This window comes from Apis mellifera, linkage group LG4 (genome assembly GCF_003254395.2).
Source record: "Apis mellifera strain DH4 linkage group LG4, Amel_HAv3.1, whole genome shotgun sequence".
Classification (NCBI taxonomy): Eukaryota; Metazoa; Arthropoda; class Insecta; order Hymenoptera; family Apidae; genus Apis; species Apis mellifera.
In genome coordinates this window covers 10,053,067-10,059,066 of record NC_037641.1, presented here as the reverse complement: position 1 = coordinate 10,059,066, position 6,000 = coordinate 10,053,067, and positions in this window count along the sequence as shown.

The window sequence follows — 6,000 nt, the reverse complement described above, 5'->3', positions numbered from 1 at the left end:
ATCCATTTCACGTTATTATATCGAGAAATAGGCTCGACCTTCGACATCAATGGGTTACGAAATTAGGCTTAAATGCGGTTGACGAGGGGGAAGAGAAGAGACGGTAATTTTGGTAAAAAACGGGGGTATCGGGTGACGGGCGTTACACCTGAATTACCTTCTCCGCACAAAGTGGATAAGAGAATGAAATCTTTTTTTTCTTTTTCCAGGGAAAGGGAAAGGTTGGATCGAAACCGGTCACCCGTTTACGATTATGTACGTAATGATCGACATTTGATTCCTGGATAACCGCGGATTACGTTACGTACGGGAGGAAGGGAGAGAGAGGTAGTCTCGAAGAGCGGACCTTCCAGCGGTGGATCGATTTATTACGAAAAGTTTCCAACTGAAAATGATTTCCCGTGAAATTTTTTTCCCACCGGAAATTATAAAAGTTGGAAGGGGCGGGCGCGTTAACAATAAAGCAAATGCGGCGGCAAAAACGCGAATTTTTATTTTTTAATTATTTCTAGCGCAAAGTACTGGCCTCGAAATTTTTCGTCGATTTTTTGATTAACATAATTAATATTAATTATAGTTAATGCGATGAAAGGATAAAAAAAAAAAGATAACATCGAAATATTTCGTAATTATGCCCGCAGGCCATCGCGTTTCTTCTTTTCGATCGCGTTTAAGAAAACATAACGTAGCTTAAAAAAAAAAAAGAAAAAAAAGGAAGGAAAAAAAATATGTAACGTAAGTAAAGATAAACGAAAGGGGGAAATGGTGGAAAAACTAGGATGGGAAGGGTGGGAGAGCAAAGTGGAGTGATTTAAGAAGTCGTTCGAGGAAAGGGAGAAAGGCGGTGGAAATGAAAGAAACTCGCCGAAAGAAGATTTTTTTCAAGAGCGAGCCTGAGATTTTTCAGAAGAACAATGGCCGCACTGATGATGACAAACGTCTTGTAACACGATACTCGACCATATGCCGTCAGAAAACTACCCCCCTCCGGCCATTAATCGCGATACAGAGGCGAAGCTTCTGTGTACATATATACGTACAACCTTGCGGCCAATAACGAGACGAAACAACATCATCGAGCAACAAAAGAGGCCGTGACCTGAAACCCTGCAGCTCGATACAAATGTGCAGATATGCAGGGTTATAGAGTTACGCAACGAGGGACCGAAGCCCTCGAGGGATGGAGAGGGAAAATGGCTTCTTATCAATCGAATTTCCCATCATCTTTCGATGACGTGATTTTATCTAATGACGAAAATTTCTTAAATTTAAAATTTTTTCCACGAAACTTGGCCGAAACTTGGCCGAGAGTTTACGAGAGTGTAACCCTCTCTCTTCCACGAACAACGGATAATTAAATGGAATTATAAAAATTATTCGTCGAAATGTGTGAATCAACGTTTCCAAGAAGAGGAATTTTTTTAAAAAAAAAAAAACTCCTCTGCGTAAATGTTAAATTAGAGGGAAAATGTATTATACATAATAGGAGGGGAGAATGGAATATTTTGTTGTATAATTTGGGATCGTGCGCGTATTTAATTTTACACGTAAAATTTCAGAGAGCTTTGGAACATCCGTTTTCCATTTTATTTTATTCTGCTCGAATTTTACAGATTTTCTCTCTCTCTCTCTCTTTCACAAATTTTAGAACAATTGTAGAAAATTAAAAAATTGATCTTCATAGGATAATAATCGAGATTTTACGAGATATGATCGTAGACGAAATGCAAAGTAAGATCGAAGAGGAAATTTGAATAAATAGTTGGACGTGCGCAACGTGCGCGAACGAAGACAGGCGGTGGTAACGAAAAGAAAAGGATGTGAGCTGTCCGACGAAAGGCTTTTTCAAACGAGTCGCTTGTCAGCCATCGCGTGGAGCAGCTGTAGCGGCTCGATCGTATTAAATGTATAATTATCGAGTCGTTAAGAAGTATATTCTGACAGCGGACAGGCAGGCTCGCTAATTAATAAATTGCTTTTTTGCTCGCCCATGCCCGCCACATCTGTCAAAACGTGATCAATAAGAAATATTTTCTCGTCCCGTTTAATTTATCTTCCTCTGCCCGGACACGGCTCGCCTCGCTGTGTTTAAACATCCTTTCGTTCAATTTTCATTGTACCAATTAAACGACACTGTTTCTTATCTAATCGCTACACGCTGCCCATCCTCACGAGGAATCCATGACGAGGTCGCTTTTCAACTTAACTTCTCCTCGCCATCGACAGTCTGTAAAGTAGATCCTTACAACTCGCAACGCCTTCTTATCTTCCCATCGAACGATTTTTTTCGATTCGAATATCATTTTCGTTTCAAAATCGCTTGTACAAATAATAATCGAAAGATGAATATATAAATTAAATTAATAAGTGTTTTGTAAACTTGCAAGGAAAGAACTCTCTCTCTTTTTCTCTCCATCAGAGATGCTAATAATTACTCAGGAATTCGAGCAAAATATATAAAAATCATCGTCGCAATCCGGTCACGAAATACTCGAGCGCGAGGAAAGATTTTCGCGAGACAATGGCGAGATTCTTGACACTCGTCGTCGTCGTCGAGAAACGAGACAACGAGCGGGCAAAAAATGACTGGGAAGAGTTGGAGAATTTTCGAGGGTGACTATACGGAGAGAAGGATATAGGAGATGCGCTGCTCGTACGGCAGCCTACAACACGCTTTTCAACGCTCTCTCGGGAAGAGGCACTATAACGGCTGCATTTGTCATGATTAGCCCTTTTAGTTACGGTGACCCGCCATTATGCATGTCTCTGAAGCCGCGCCGTAATGTTCCTACGTGCTGATCGCGGTTATTAACACGCGACCGTCGTTAACATTTTCACGTTGCACCGATTTTTTTCTTTTTTTCTTCTTTTTTCTCTCGCATCCATATTTCAACGCGTAGAAACATCGTGGCGAAACCGAGTCTTCTACTGGTGGCGCGCGTTTGCCGGAGGAAAAATTTCCACGGGATCCATGGATCGGTGAGCGCGTACGCAGGTTTGTATCTATCGTCTTTCGCTTGTAACTTGAGGATGAAGAAAATGGAGAGATTGGAATTATTATAGATATTATAAAATGTGATAAATTGGATTGGAAAATTAATCGATGATCGTTAATTAAAAGAAAAAAGTTTAAATAATAATTACGATCTTTCAGAAAAGGGAAAATTCCAATTTTAAAAAAAAATAGAATTTGAACTAGAAAATTAAAAATATCTGATTTTACAAATCTAATTGATGATAGATATACAATAATTATTAAAAATAAGAAAATAAAAAATAAGATAATTAATGGTAATTAATCTAATTCTAATGATAGTTCCAAATTCTATTAGTATTCATTGTACAAAGATGTTGCTGGAATTGATTATTAAAATAGGATAATTAGTAAAATAATAAATCTGTTATGTTTAAAATTTATAAGAAACGATCTCTTTGAATTACATTTATTTTTATTTATTCTATCGTGACATACGAACCATCGACTCGAAAATTTGTTGAGAATCATTCTTTTTTATATCGTTGTAGAATAAGACAAATTAAATTGGAAAATTTGTACGACCTCCTCGAGTTAATTAACTTGTATTAACTCTAAAATTTGTTGAGAATCATTCTCTGTCATATCGTTGTAGAATAAGACAAATTGGAAAATTCAGAAAATTTGTACGATCTCCTTGAACTATATTTATTTGTATTCTACTGTGATATACGAACATTAAAAATTTGTTAATTAAGAGAATCACTCTGTTTGATGATCGTTGTAGAATAAGACAAATTAAGTTGATGATAGTTAATTAAAATAAAAAAAAGGTCGTTTAAACAATAATTACGACCCCTCAGAAAATTTGTACGACCTCCTCGAGCTATATTTACTTAAACTGCTTATGCGAGCCATCGACTCGAAAATTTGTTTGGTATAAGTTTCTTTTCGGGATCGAATGCGTTAAGATGCACTCGTTCGAAAAATTCAGGAGTCGCTTAGAGAAAAGATTGGACGAGCTACAAGTGTTATTTTAGGCTCACGTATACAAAACGGTATTAAATGGACCCTAACCTAATTGAGGCATCGCAAGCTTTCGGTTACGTATCGAAAACAAACCCTTATCTGTCTCTACGAGGGTACTACAACTCGCCGAGTGAATCGACGCACGAAACATTTTTTCCAAAAAAAAAAAAGAAAAGACATCCGCGCGGGGATAAGGATCGATATAATCGATATAAAAATTTTCCTTATCCAAACTTTCTCTTACTCGTATTAAAATCTTTCCTCCCTATTTACCGTCAAACTGATCGTTCTGTTTGCGAAAACTACCCTTACCGATTTGTTTTTCCCCTCCCTTATTCATAAAAACAACCTGGAAACACGACACCTCGCCATACACTTTTATCCAAACGTTGAGTTACGTTTTGTGTTCTCGCAGATTCTCAAAAGGCCAAGTCGCCTATTGTAACATTTTCAAGCGTGGAAGAAGAATCGTAGCGGGAGAAAGAAAGAAAAAAAAAAAGGGAAGCAGAAAACGTTGGAGCCTTCATTATGAAATTACGCAACTGTAAATTGAGCAAATACAACGGTCGTGCCCCTGCTCTCGTTCAGGTCTGGATTTTTTTTCCTCTTCCTTATTTCCTTCTAGAGCTACCCTCTAGTAATCTAGGTATCGAGTTACTCGCAACCAAAGTAACTCCTATCTGACGAGACATCTATCGGAAGGAAAAAGATTCAAATGGCGTTGAATCTTTTTTTCTTTTTCTTCTTTTTTTTTAAGGAACGCCGCTTTTGTGAAAACCGGTCGATACGAACGAAAGATTCGCCCGAGGATAATTTAAAAACTTTGCATATCTCACGTATAAAAATCTGTAAAATTGTTACTTTTCTAATGTAGTGTTGTTCTCTGTAACTCTCTGACTCTTAAACATTCATCTTGGAATATTTTAAATATTCTATATTTCCATCGATCTCGTCCAGATCGTAGATCGTAGACATTTAAACGTGGTTTTATACGAGCAAGAATGAGGTAAGTGGTGCGTTCGTATTTCGAATTCCGTATCTCTCGTCCATTCCATTTAAAAACTTTGCATATCTCATGTGTAAAAATCTGCAAAATTACTTTTCTAATGTAATGTTGTTCTCTGTGATCTAATCAAACACTCATCTTGGAATATTTTAAATATTCTATATTTCCATCGATCTATCTCATCCAGATCATAGATCATAGACATTTAAACGTGGTTTTATACGAGCAAGAATGAGGTAAGTGGTGCGTTCGTATTTCGAATTCCGTATCTCTCGTCCATTCCATTGAGGTCAGATTATCCTGAGCCAGGATTACGTGAGCGAAAATGGGAATTGTTGGAAGAGGAACCACGAATCCTACAATACTGATCCGCAATACGCGACTGCTACAAATTTAAAAACTGATAAAGGCGGTAGATAATCTTTCCATTGGCTCGAAAGTTGGAGTGGAAAATAATATTCCTCCTCGGAAATATAACCGCGTGTACAAGTTTACAGAAGATGCTCGAAGAAGGAAGGAAGGAAGGTATGGAAATGGAAGAGGCATAATTCGATACGTTTCTGTAATAAGTACGTTATTCATAAAGTGGAGGGAAGTTTGGATATTGGAACAAGCCGCAAACAAGCAAACAAAGAGAAGCGGTGTCGATTGTTGTGTCACGGTGGCGGTACAATGCGGATGACAATTGTATCCAACAATAAGGCCATCCTACACTACACCGCTCTTCATAAATTAGTCGGTCAGGATCCTATGGCGAGTCCTGGGGGACGCGTTCGCACGTCATTCCTAGTTACGGGGACAATGGCATCAAAACGCTGTCATACGAAACCTCGTTGATCTCTGATCGGCTTTGCCAACAGTTTCCACCACGATCCAACACCATTTTGTAAGGAACGATCTTGCTCGAATTTTCCCCTTCTCGTCTCCTTCTCTCATCCCTCGTTTCGCATTTTTAAATTAATAATCGAGTAATCGAGCTCGAGTTATTATT